Source organism: Perca flavescens, chromosome 18 (genome assembly GCF_004354835.1).
Source record: "Perca flavescens isolate YP-PL-M2 chromosome 18, PFLA_1.0, whole genome shotgun sequence".
NCBI classification, from domain to species: Eukaryota; Metazoa; Chordata; class Actinopteri; order Perciformes; family Percidae; genus Perca; species Perca flavescens.
Window position 1 is genome coordinate 4,592,096 of NC_041348.1, and position 14,462 is coordinate 4,606,557.

General features: G+C 41.5%; 1 protein-coding gene across 1 annotated transcript in view; it reads right to left on the reverse strand.

The window, feature by feature from the left end:
- fam49a (family with sequence similarity 49 member A) overlaps positions 1 to 14,057 on the reverse strand; it is a 53,090-nt gene extending 39,033 nt beyond the window's left edge. The window contains exon 1 of the mRNA XM_028604998.1: positions 13,911 to 14,057. The gene's annotated coding sequence lies outside the window, so the exon portion shown is untranslated. The remainder of the gene's footprint in view (positions 1 to 13,910) is intronic.
- Positions 14,058 to 14,462: the final 405 nt, after the last annotated feature.

A 14,462-nucleotide genomic window follows, 5' to 3' on the forward strand; every position in this document is an offset into this window, starting at 1 on the left:
ATGTTGGAGCGACTGTTTTATCGGACCCAAGGAGTGACAGCAGCACTTTGGACATGACAACAGAGCAGTGGAATATGGCTGAAGACATCACAGACGTTCTTAAGCCCTTTATTACACTGACCGAGCTGTTGTCGGAGGAGACTAACACATCCCTCTCTGAGGCCTTCCCAATGCTTGAGAATCTGAAAAAATGTCATCTTGCCCTCACAGATAACGATAGCCCAACAAAGAAGAAGATGAAACTTAAGCTTGTGCAGGAAATAGATAGTCGATGGAAACTCAAAGACCGAGTTGTGATGACAAGCAGCCTGTACATTTTAGCTGCAGTACTGGACCCGCGCTTCAAACAGCTACCTTTTCTTAGTGATGAGAAACGGGATGAGGCCTATTCTGAAGTCGCAAAACTTGCACAAAGGCCAAGCCTGTCAGGAGACAGCGCAGAGCAGATGGGAGATGATGAGGACCCGTCGGCAAAAGAGAAGGAGATAGCAATGCTTCTTTGTGGACATGGTGCAGAGGATGACCCTGATGAGCCAAGCGCACAAAGATCCTCTTGCGACGAAATGAAAGATTATCTTCAGGACAGAAGTAAAGTGGACACTGCTGGGCCACTTGCGTGGTGGAAAAGTAATGAGGAGAGATATCCACAACTTGCTCGGGCAGCCAAACGCCTGCTCTGCATCCCTGCAACCTCCACTCCTGCAGAGCGCATATTTTCCAAAGCAGGATTTATTGTTAACAAGTCGAGGAGCTGTCTTTTACCCAAGAATGTGGACATGTTGGTGTTTTTGGCCCACAACATAAAAAAGGTGGACTAGGCCTGCAGATCTGTAAGTAGCCTTAACGGCTTTATTATGCTGACTCAATAGATTGTGTTTTCTTAGGTTTTTGTTTTTATTTGTACACTTGACGTGTTTGAAAATAGCCTTAATAATGTACCAAAACAAAAATAAACCTATAGGCCTTCCTACTATACAGCCTATTATTATTAGGATTGTTTTTTTTAGGCTATTTGGGTTTTTTGTGTTTGTTTTAAAACGCCTAGATCGGCTGGACAAAAGTTAACCCATAGCTTTGAAAGTAAAGAAGAATATACGGCCTGTATAAACAAGAGCTTTTGTTAGGATTTTTCATTATTTGGCAGTTTTAGCAGTTATATTTTTTGTAGCGTGTGGTGTGGTCAGGTGCGCGATTGTGACTGTCACTATAGACCTAGGACAGAGCTCCTCACTTTGCAGTTAAAAAAAAATCACTTAATTTTCAAAATGTTTTATTATTATAGTTTTATGTATTATTGATGTTTTTTCATTGTTGTTTTATAAAAGCTCTATGACAATTGTTTAATAAATGTTCAATCAAAATGCAAAACATTGCGTCTTTTTTTTTTTTTTTTTTTTTTTTTTCGACTGATCGTTGGGCAGGACAAGACTTTGGTCGACTAAGCATTTCTTTGGTTGACTACAGCCCTACATGCAGGTATAGTTTGACTGGTTGAGTACTGGGTCATTTCGGTTGATACATTACAAGTACTGAGTACCGATACCCAGCCCTACTAAGCAGTAAAGTAAAACAATTTTCTATACTTTCAATACTTTGGGAAATAAGCTTAGTGGCTTTCTTGCCAATTAGATGACTAAGATCGATAACTCTCTCATCTCTTTCAGCTAAATATGAATCTGCAGCTAGCAGCTGGTATGCTTAGCAAAATGGAAACAGCCAACCTGGCCCTTTCTGAAGGTAACACAATCCACCTACCAGTAGGGTAAGGCAACGAAACCCGGTTCCACTATGAAACCGGTTCCTAAGCAAACGGTAGTATTCGGACCAGATTAGAACGCAAATTTTGGTTCCGACTGAAATATTTTCCTTCTGTCGCTCCGGACAGCGGCAGACTCTTTTTTTCCTTTCTCCCTTTTCTGCCGAGTGGCACACGTGCCCGCTCGCGGTGTGAAGCGCGTGTCCGCGCTATTCTCAGACAACCTCACTGCTGATATACGGCTTTTTGTACACGCTCCGAAAAGGGAGGTAACAATATCACACTCTCTCTGTAGTCTACCGTTAGATAAATGTAGGCTACTTTTAAAATGGCATCTTTTCCCTCTGGGCTCACCAAAACAGACGTAAATGCATATTAACCATTCACTGACTGCACGTGATCGCTAGTAAACATATTACACTTGCTCTGCTAGTCTATCGTTCAGGACAAGACCCTGTAGCCTGGTGGTGGGGGAGGCAGGAAAGCCTCCTCAAATTGTCTGCCCTTTCAAACTCACACCTGTGTGTGTACAGACCTCTTGGACACCATCTGAGAGTTTTCTCCTGTGCAGGACATGCCATAAGTCAGGAGAGGTGTCGTATCTTGCCAGAGAAGGCAAATATGGTACTTTTTCTGCAAAAGAACTGCTAAAGTTTGAAGCTGGTTGGCATACCAACTCAACAACATTTATTTTGTTGTTACTTGTTAATAGTGTAACTGTTCTTTGTTAAATTATTGTAGTTATAGCCTTTCTTTGATGTCATTTTTCAGTTTTTCAAGAATCGGTTTAGGAATCGTTTTAAAAGTACTGGTTTGGCATCGGAATCGTAAAAATGCAAACGGTACCCAACCCTACCTACCAGCACCTCTAAAGCTCACTAACTTACATGCTAATTCTTAATTGTTGATCCATACAAAAAACAAGTCACTGCACCCAGCAAAGACACAGTCTTAACAGTCATAACCCCCCCTAAAAGCATAAATTGTTGTATTTTATACACCTCAGTTTATCAAACTAAGAAAGCAAGAAAGCTAAGAAGCACATTTCCCAAAATGTTGAGCTATTCTCTTAATAGGCTTTCATTATCTGCATGATTAATAGTGAGCTTTTCTAAAAAAAAAAAATTCCCCTAGCTAGATATTTTACAAAAGCCAAATAAATAACCCCAAAATACAGTAGTTTCATATTTCCAATATTGTGATATTTAATTTTGCTAATACTATCCAGCCTTAAAGTGAACCACTAACTGTTACAGGAATCCTTCAACACTGAGATAGAGGATACAAGATGCTGAGATTGTTGGTCTCTGGGTAATGTCTGCAAAAACTGGCTATCCCAGCGCAGGGAGTGGTGGACAGGGGTGTTCCTTACGATAGCAAACCTATTTATGGCTTTCCGTAAATGCTGGCTCTGCTGTGCAGGATTAGAGCAAATCACTTCAGATTGGTCTAGCAGACGGTACTTGACCTTTATAGACCACGCCATTGGTCATCAGACAGGTCTGTTGGCGTGATCAACTCATTCACAGTAGCCATGCAACATATCTAGGACAAATGCCATTTTCCTACTTATTATGCTTTCATTTTTGTATTTTTTTTGGTGGTGGGGGGGGAAATGCTAACTAAGGCATATGAGCGATACGCGATAACGTTGTTGAATATCATGGTAACGACATTACTGGAGATTAATACACAAGATATTAAAGTGTACTCAGTTCTGCCTTTCTGCTGCTTTTAGTACTCTGCAAAAATACAACTTGTTGAATTTAAAAAACATTAATTTATTGACTTGAACATAAAAAGGCACCAATAAAAAAAAAGAATAACCGCTACATTTTAAAGTGCAGTTTTCTACTGATATTTTCTTAAACTAACAAACATTTTTGGAGGGTCTTTTGCGATATGTCGATACCCTTTCAATATGTGTTTATTGCGCAAGTTGATATTGCGATAACAATAAAAACTATATATTGTGCTATGCAATGCTAACCCAATTAATTAAAATATTATTATTATATTAGTAAGCTTCGCTTCAGAACTCGAACCTCCGATGGCACCATTTTGTTGCTACAAAGGTATCACCTCCCGTTAGCATTCCACTGACCGCCATTTTTTTTAAGACACTTGACTGTGGATAACTTTACAGCGTTTAAAGACTCTATTTGTCCATTGTTTATTTCTAAAGAAACACAACAATGTATAAAAGGCTCCATTACCTTGTACCTCACGTTATAGCTCCGTAGCAGACGGTTTTATAAAAATAGGCTAACGATTGTGTCATAACCACGAGACTTACTGTCACACAGTAGAGGAATTCCCGTATAGTACAGGAGAAGCTTGCAGGCAGTTTCGACTTACATTAGCTGTTTAGGTTTAATTACTAATGTTAACTAGCATGTTAGTGATCAATAGTTAGCCTGTGCCCATGTTATCTCCTTACATATACCTACACTCTCCGTCTCTGTAAGATTGGGAATGATTGAGATTTCTCTTGGCACAGCTACCAGAAGACTTACAACTTTCAGACACGTTGCTCACGTCACATCTACGTTGTTTCTGTCAGTTGGAGGCTGCGCAGTAAAGCAAGAGATCACCGGAAAAGTGCTTCTAATAGCCTTCACTGGTCTCCGTCCAGAGCAACTGGCTCTGTTGGTCCATTTTATATAGGTCACTGGTTGCAGCCTCCGCTGTTGTTTCACTAGTTGAAGCCTGAGCTAATGCAAAAGAGCAGGACTTTGTACGTGAAAAATTACCAATAAAGGCTTCTAAACCAAATGCTATACCACCGGACCAGCAGTAAAGTGACCCGAAATTAGGGAGAATTGACCAGCATTGGCCGCCAAGATTAAAGCTATGTCACGTTAGCATGTAGCTACTTAATATTTAGCACTAGGCTAACGTTAGATTGTAATGGAACGAAGCAGTACTTTCTACTGTCAAAAATTGCACATAAAGGCTTCTGAACCAAACACTACCAATCGGACATATTTCAGCAGTAATGCCAACCGAAATTGGGGAGAATTTAACAACATTGCCAAGATGACATCTTTTACTGCTGTAGCAGCACTTTCTACAGTCAAAAAAACAAAACAGATAAAGGCTTTTAAACTAAATACGACGTAACCGGTAATGTTTCAGGAGTAATGGGACCCGGAATTGGGAATTTAACAACACTAGCAGCCAAGATGACATATTTTAGACTTCCAACTTTCAGACACGTTGCTCACGTCACATTCTCTCAGTTGGAGGCTGCGCAGTAAAGCTGTCCATCACCGGAAAAGTGCTTCTAATAGCCTTCACTGGTCTCCGTCCAGAGCAACGGGGTCTATTGGTCCATTATATACTGTCTATGGTTATCACATCAGTAGCTTAAAAAAAAAAAAATAAAATAAAATACACTCCAGTCCTGCCTACCTGGAGCAGATGACCAATCATAGAAGGCCGGTGTAGAGTTGCGTAACACTCAGCCGAGAGATTAAAAAAAAAAAAAACTGTTGAAATCGGAGCGTTAAGAGCAGTTGGAAATCTGAGCATTTTAGCTCAAAGGGATTTCTCTAAAATACACTTACCTCATTTCTTTGGCCACGTTTAACATGAAAATCCAACATTATAACATAAATATGACAGAAAAGCATAATATGTCCCCTTTAAGTTAGTGAGCTTGTGCTGAAGTTGTTGCTTTCTTCAGGGCTAACCCCCGTGTGTGTGTGTGTGTGTGTGTGTGTGTGTGTGTGTGTGTGTGTGTGTGTGTGTGTGGTTGGCTGTGACACTGTGTACGCTAAACCATCATGCGGCACGCGTGCAGAAGACAACCAAGCTGGTGAGCAAAAAACGGCAAATCTCTGGATTCCTGCAGCCGCTGAGATCAGTGAGAGTGCTGCTGAATTGCAAAAAGCCGGCCAGAGGCAGAGGCCAGGATCCTTCTGCCAGCTGTGGAACTGCAGAAAAACAGGTGGAGCGGCAGCACACGGTCAGCTCTCTAATCACTGCCAAGGTTAAATATTATGCTTTATAAATTCAGCTAGTGGTCCACTGGGTGATGCATATTGTTGCATATTTGTATCACGCACCTTTTTACATTCCAACTAAATATATGCTTTTTAAAACACAGCTCTGGCAGTAGCAGCTTGCCAGCAAAAGAGAAGTGGCTTGCAGGTAATTTCACTTCATAAACCAGAAAGTGTGATTTCACAGAGCAAAACTGTGACAACGTTTGTTAAATGGCAATCAACTCCGTAAAAAATAAATAAAATAAATACTCAAAATTGCTGAACTATAAAGCCTGTGCATCATAAGTATAATCACTCAGTTACATTACATAAATAGGACAGGTGACATGGATTGAAAGGATGAGACAAATTCAATCCGTTTATCTTGTAGTTTTAGAACTTTCAACTTAGCTCTCTAACACATTTTCCAAAGCTTTCCAATTTTCCAGTGGCCTAGAAAGCATGAGCTTTGGGCATTTGTGCATAAATAAAATGCCAAAGCAAAGAAGCCGATTATTGAAAGAAGTTTGCAAAAAAAAAATATCAACAGGGCAGATGGTTTGCATTTTAAATGAGCCAGTCATATCACCACTCAGGTTTCAAAAACAACAGGTTACTTCTCTGACATGAGGCAGCATCACATTGAATATCATCACAACAATATTCAAAGCAGATAAGTTAACTGTGAGATAAATAAACATCGTTAAACATAGCTGTGCATTAGCACACGTGGGCTGTGTTTTGAAAGATGGGGAGGGTTGGAAAGCCTCTTAGTGAACCAAAAGAATTCAGTTTCCGACCATAAAACAAGCTCGAATGATTTCTGTGGGGAGTCTATGTTGTTACATGAGCCAACAACATCACGACAAACCAAAGAAAAACAAACAAACATAGTAGCAGTAATATTGGAGCACTTGAGGGGCAATAAACTTAACAGGACCGACAATTACAAGCACGGCCTCTGCACAATAGCGGCCAGTGAGAGCCTACTGAGAGTGCACAGCAAACAGACTTACAGAGAGCTGTTGTGCCGCTGACAGGATGTGAGTATGAAAAGTGAAACGTGAGCGGGAAGTGTGCGGGGTCATAAAGCGGCGCGGTTCGACACACACTTTTCAATTCTCACAGCCAGACAGATAAAGAGACAGGCAGTGGGGCAGTCAGGGGGTAAAACAGGAACTCGGAGCAGACAGTGATTTCGCATGGTGTTTTATTGTGACGCAGCCATGGTCGACTACACACACACATAACTAATTTCCTGAAAGTAGTAAAAAAATAAATAAAAAACAGGAGGGGATCGAGGACGGCCGACAATGAATACAAACATTTGAATAGAATTCTGACTGGAGGACATTAGTCTCGGTGAACACTGAACACTGGTGGCTTAACTGTTAAAAACACTGTAAGCTTTAAGAGATAAGCTGTTCTAACAGCTGAGATTTATTAGTCCTGCTTTGCCAAATTGTGGGACTGAAAAGGCTCCTTGTGTAAGTGGGTACACAATTATGGCTAAAATGATGGCCCTGAGTCATAGGCCTTTTTCACAGCAGACATTTTGCCTCATCATTGTTGGAAAAAGCACAGGTGTTAAAGGGCGTTTAAAGGGCCATCCACACCAAGAACAATAACTATAACAATAAAACATACCTAGAACGATGTGAGCGTCCACACTGCTGAACGACAACGCTTTGCAAAGAGCGGCTAAGGCGATATCTAGTCTCATATCACGATATCCATATATTGCCCTGCCCTAGTTAAGTGTCGGGTTGGGCACTGCACGCTCCAGCTGATAAGAATACGTAATACACTTATTACAGAAGAAGTTGCAACACAAGATTACAGGAAGGTCTGTAGTAACATCTTACATGTTCGTCAATTCAGGTACATTTTACAGCAACATCACACTTTCAGTCACTGCAGTGTTTTCTTTAGGATTTTTTTTAGCAGTGGGGGCAGGTCCGCAATTTAAATTTGCAAGACCAGGCTTAAATGAGCTGACAACAGAAGTTATACGACTTACAGTTCTCAAGGACGCACACACACACAATCTCAACTGGTGACCGCGCTATTCTCCGACATGCACTCTAACAATGCAGCCCTATTTCTGATACCGCGGGGGGGCAGAAATGTTGCCGTGGGGGGCCGCCACGGTCAAATCAACATAGAGGAAACACTGCACTATGACCACTACTACGGTCAGAAACATTGTGCCAAAATATAAACAATAACGTCGTGGTCAACGGGCTTATCCGCAAATATTAGCTACCGACCGTTACCTTGAAACTGTCCAGCAAATAGACGGTTTTGAAACCGTAACGTTAATACAGCGTGTCGGAGGAATACAGCGTCTCCTGCAGCGGGCAGTCGGAGGCAGAGGGACCGCAGCAATCGCTAACGTTAGCTTCTTGTCTCACCTGGGGTCTGATAAACAGTACATTCATCGAATTCTGTGTCCACATAGCTATTTTCCTATAAACCGTAGCGGTCATATTTCATGGGACCCACGTAAGTGCGGCTTTCGTCGCCGTTTGTCACTTTGTCTATGATTGAGTGACAAGTAGTACTCGCACTGTTGTTTATTTGGTTGCCATGACTTCAAGAGTGATGACGTTTTTACACAGGGATAAAAGGATCGTAGCCCCAGGGGAAAAGCCACGCCACTTATTAGTACACCTCCACAGAGGTTTTCATTTATAGCTCTTGATTAGGATTGGGCATCGAGAACCGGTTCCAACTTGGAATCCTTTAAAAAAATAAATTACGATTCCAACGGTATCGAACGGAAGAATTGGAATCAGAATTGTTAAAATCAACATGATGCCCAACCCGACACTTGACTAGGGCTGGGCAATATATCGATATCGTGATATGAGACTAGATATCGTCTTAGATTTGGGATATCGTAATATCGTGATATGACATAAGTATCGTCTTTGCCTGGTTTTAAAGGCTGCATTACAGTAAAGTGATGTCATTATCTGAACGCACCAGACTGTTGTAGCTGTTCTATTATTTGCCTTTTCCCCACTAAGTCATTATATCCACATTACTGATTATTTATCTAAAATCTAAGTGTGAAGATATTTTGTTAAAGCACCAATTGTCAACCCTAGAATATCGCCGCAATATCGATACTGAGCTATATGGTCAAGAATATCGTGATATCTGATTTTCTCCCTATCACCCAGCCCTACACTTGATTGGATCTTTTTTTGTAAGTTGAAGTCACACCAACGACTCATATGCATATGGTAAAGGCATAGAAAAGCAGAGCAGGGATGCTTTATTTATTGGCACTTTATTTAAGTGCTTTTCTTCACCTACACGGTCTACATTGAGTCCAAACACATTGATACATAGTTTAGTTAACTTCTGTCTTCACGTGGCTGTATACAGTTTATTCTCCCTTTCACACACAGTTAGCGGAGCATCTGAGGCTCTGGAGCCAGTGAGAAGTCTGTTGGGTTTTCTGTTCCAGCCCAGATGGCAGCGTTGGCTGAGTCAGCGCTGGCTGGGGGGGGTCCACAGCAAACCGGACGATTATTGGCCGACAACAGGAGGAGAGCCGAGTACTGAGAGCCAGGAGCCAAGAGACTTCTTAGCGAGTTTGTTCAGCCTGAATCAAATTATGATAATTAAAACAAAGTGTAATGACAGCTTCCCCTGAAAGGATGTGCACAACGTAGCCATGAACTAACAAATCAACTAAATCCAGAGCATTATGACCTCACCTATTTTATTTTAGTCATTTTAGTTTTGGAGACAATGACTAGGGTTGGGATCCGAAACCCAGGGCTTATACGGCACCGGTGCCTTAACGACCAGTATCTACCGGACAGCAGCGTTTGTTTTTGGTGCCACTGAAATGCCTGCGCTGCTCTTTGATGCTCCGAGACGGACGTTAAAGGCAACAGAGGCATCGCTCCATGTGACGCTAGTTAACCCTACACTTGGCAGCAGGTAACGTTAGCCTACCGTTAGCTAGCAGCTGGCTTAAAAACAGTTAAAATGCTGACAGCTACACGGTGTAAAGTAGGGCTGAAACGATTCTTTGAGTAACTCGAATAATTCAATGACTAAAAATCCTCAATGGAAAATTCTTCGTTTAATTAATGTCACTAACGTTGTATGGCTCACTGTGTCGCCGCACGGATGATTATTATTAGCGCACAACGGGCTGACGCTGGACACAAGACTGACAGCGCAGATTAAAAAATGAAGGAAGACCGCGATAATAGTGAGGGGTTAAGAGAAGAGACAGGCGAGGGGAAACGACAGAAAGTTTGGGATCATTTTAAGCTGCCAACATGCTGCCACATCAGCTATGTAGAAAACATCCAGTGTAGTCATCCATTCCGCGGAGCGAACCCGACACAAGGTAGGCTAACTAACGTCTGCTTGCTCTCGTCCACCACGCTGTTTTACACAACTAGCCAACAGCATCCTACTCGGCAAATAGCCATGTTTTATAAAACAAAAGCTTCCGGTTTGTAATCTAACTGTTTATTAGTTTGCTACTAATCTCGAAATTTCGACAAATTTCTGTAAACTTAGCTGCTGCCGGAGACAAACCAGCCCCCCATTTAAGCGTGCAGTTAGGTTTTTCGAAAAAAGGAAACCTCTTTTGTACATTTGCTATTGCTGTTTACTGTAAAGCAAAAGTATTTGTTATCCGATTACTCGATTAATCGATGAAATGATCGGTAAAATACTTGATTACTAAAATAATCGATAGCTGCAGCCCTAGTGTGAAGTGTGACTGTATTTCACTGTAGAGGATTCCAACAGCGGGACGTTCCAACAGTCTGCAGCTGCCTTTGTTGGTAAACCACCATCCAGACGGTGCGTTCACTTGAAAATGGTATCCTAAGCCTCGTGGTGCATTCAAAGTTATTGTAAAATACCCTTTTCCCATCTGGTGGTTGTTTTGTCATTAAACAGCAATTTACTGGTGAAATAAGTTATTATTATTACACTATTAATAAATCATTTAATTTTGACTGTATGGCCTTAGCAAGAAACAAGCCGTTCTTTACAGTAATGTCGCCGACTGTTGTTTCGTGATCTTTTTCCCCTCAGTTCAGGCACCGGCATCGTTTTAAAAAAGGTATCGCTTTAGCACCGATATCGGAAAAAAAAACAATACCCAACCCTTACAATATATTGTCTAGATCATGCCATGCTTGTTGTTAGCTTAAAAATAACAGTTGTTACTTTCTAGGCTCTAGGCTCCCCCATTGGTTTTCTCTTGATGCAACAGTGACCTTCTGATTCTTCAGTTGAATGAACACAGGAAAAGGAACTATAATGCTGGCCAAAAGTTGACACAGAATAAAAAGTGAGTGATGTGTCTCAGCAGGGCTACATGCTAACCTCAGTTGGCGTCAAAAGTGAAATGATGATATAAGACAGCTTGGTACCGCTTGGTCAGCTGAAACCAAAAATCAGATATCAGACTTGGCACAGTGTGCAGCGCTGAAAGGAAATCCTTTGGGATTTCTCATTTTTGTGTCGCAAAGCAACTTGGGATTCATAGTTGGACTCTAACAAACAAAAACCGCTGCTGCAAGCATTTGGAGTTTGAGAACAGCTTAACAGCAAATATCACATTACCTTTTTATCCGGCCGGGTGAGAGCTTTAAGCAGCATTTCAGTAGCTGGATGCCTCTTTGTAATAGGACTGTAATGGCTGTGGCTGTCATTATATTTCACACATCAGAAGGTAGCATCAATGCCAGCTTGCTAACTGTATTTCAGGGGGGGGGTCCTGTGTCTCTTTGATCATGACAACACATATTCAACCTAAAAGTGATGTGAAGCATGAGTTGCTGTGTAGTTTTGCTTTAGGTTTGACATCAATACATATATTCTGGTCCAGTTTTGATTCTTATGGTCATTGCAGAGGTGAAACGTTATGCCCGACTGTTTTATCGTGATCAAATGATTAATGCTTAACATCTTCAACACACAGTACTTGTCTATGGTTAGTATTTATGCATTCCATTCTTATCGTGGCAGCCTAGCAGTGCTAAATAAGTACAAGAGAAACACTGCGATGCAACACAAAGGCTTTCCCCCACGCTTGCCTCAGGCAACCTGTAATGCAACGGCAGGTTAAAAACCACAATGTGAAAAAAGAAAGAAAAAAAAATGCCAGTGATCGAGAGGGCGTGAGATGCCATATCCTGTTTTTCTGTCACACACGCAAACACTGAGCGGTGAGAGACCAAAACTACAAGAGTTTAAACTGCAATCTAACAGCTATAGTGCTGCTCTGCCAGAACCCCCCCCACACACACACACTCTCTGCCAAGACACATTTGTAAAGTCTGACATGTCTTTTGCTCTTTTCAGTGTTCTCTCTTCAGCATCTGAAAGCTTTACATGGTTCACAAGCGACACACAAAACCCAGCATAAAGTGATTAGTCAGTTTACATTAGCCGCACACTTGTAACAACGTATAAGCTTATCAGATGAGTAGAGTAATCATTGCCAACACCAAAAAAAAACAGGCTTTGTTTACATATGGTTGTAAGTGCCGCATAATATGGGATTCTTTTCATATCTTGCTGCTTATAGTAATCGCTTGGCGCCTTCCTTTTGGGGCTGTATGAAGACCTGCGTGCCCTAACTCGTCCCCCGTGGTGTTAAAGTGAATGCTGCGGCACACAACTAGACTACATGTAGGCAATGCAAAGAACATGCAAAGCAATTTTAGCTTCTTCCATGACAGATCAGGTTCATTCACAACAGCCATTGTCTAGTATGTTAATAAGTGACAGAAATCAACCAGCATTCCAAAAATGCTGCAATTACAGGCTGGCATACCAACTGACAAAACATATATCTCTCACACACACACACACACACACACACACACACACACACACACACTTGTTAAAGAGTGCAGCTGTTGCTGTATGTCCTCTCCAACAAAAGAGCGCCATTTCAGTGCACTGAGAGCCCCGATCTCAGAACCAACCTATATCACAAGCTGGTTTTAAAAAGGTTAAACTGGCGACAAATATGTAACTAACTGTGTCCTGACACTTTTTAAGACCCCTTACACTGGATAGTTAACTGGTTCCCACGATTCAGTTTCTCAGTTTCTTGGAAAATCCTTAAGCATGACTAATTTCCTAAACAATCAATACCAGCCATGTAACTTTAGCCCCACCACCACATACTGAGCTTTACTGGGTACCACCATCTACACCTCAACACTGCATTGACTCATAATACAGGACTGAATGAACCATGGACAATGCTGTTTTGCTGTAGCTGGATGTAATAAAGTACTCCAATAATATACAATGGGGCGAAATAAAGTCACTCATTGGCAGCTCATGTCAAGAGAAGAGAAAGAAGCAGCTGCTGTTGTCGGGCATCTACAACGGTAGTCTGTCTGAGACCCAAAAATATGTAACTATAAGAGGGCTCTTTCCCAGGTTAGACAGGTTGAGAAATTCACATATTAAAAAACAAGAGGAAGTATACAACTCATGTTATTTTCCAACCACCTGCCTGTATAAGTAGCCTACAGCACATTGAGGTCAGTTAGTGGTGAACGCTACACAGTTGTTTGAACGCAGTGATTGCGGATGGAAAGAGTTGTTAAATTGTTATAACTTGGAGCAAACAAGGGTCCCAAAGCATTTCATTTTGCACACCCTCACTCACTTCACTCATTCAAGCAAGCAATTAAGGATCGGGGGAAAAAAAAGCAATAACCAAATCATTGGGGAAACTCAAACGCAATGTGGCTCAATTTCGGCTGCTACTTGCAAGGCTAAGTTTGCTGGCTAGCCAGGATCCGCCTGTTAGCCCGGGCACTGCTGTCAAGCAAACCCAGCAAAGGGTACTTCCTCAATAAAACAAGTCAGAGAGCCTAAACAGTGCACGAGAGGTAAGTTAATAAAAGTCTAGTCACACAACGCACAACGCTCAACGCTTCACGCCACCACAGAACTAATTTCAGCGCTCAGAAGCAGCTAATGTTAGCTAGCAAGTTAGCGCTTCCTCCCCGGCATCTCTTCCCATGTGAACTCGTTTGACAGTCAACTGATTTGACGGGGATACGCAATTTGGCACGACACCAGCTGACATAAACCTAATTTAGCGCCCACTAAACACGAGTAAAAGTTGGTTAAAAACAAAAACTCACCTGTATGCCTCTTGGGGTAGTACTTTTTAGGATGTTATGTTGGTCTCAGCAGTACTTTCACCGACCTTGGCCAGCTCTGTCTGTCCCCAGCAGCGACAGACAACAACACTCTCAGCACTTACTCCCTCTGGCACCAGAAAAACGAAGAAGAAAAAAAATCGAGTTTCAAGCCCCACCCATTCACATTTGTAATTGGTCAATATTAGGGACAGTGCGAAATGAGCCAATTAAATCCGCTATTGTTTTTTGTTGTTGTTTTTTTTCTATGTGCAAATTCTTTCCTATATGCAGCGCGTGGCAAAGATTTCTTCAACTGTTAATAAAAACACAAAAGATGTACGAAGCTTGTAATGTTCCAGTGTTTTCATTTCCAGTGTATTCTTTCTTTAAGGATTAAAACAGGCATGCTTTATGTAATTTTTTTTTTTGACCACATGAAAATGCAAATTGTAGGCTACTTTCTTTATGGATTCCAGTTACATTTCCATCTTACATCTCCCAGTGTTTTATTTGTTTAAGAAACGTTGTTTAAGTGCTCTAAAAAGTGTTACC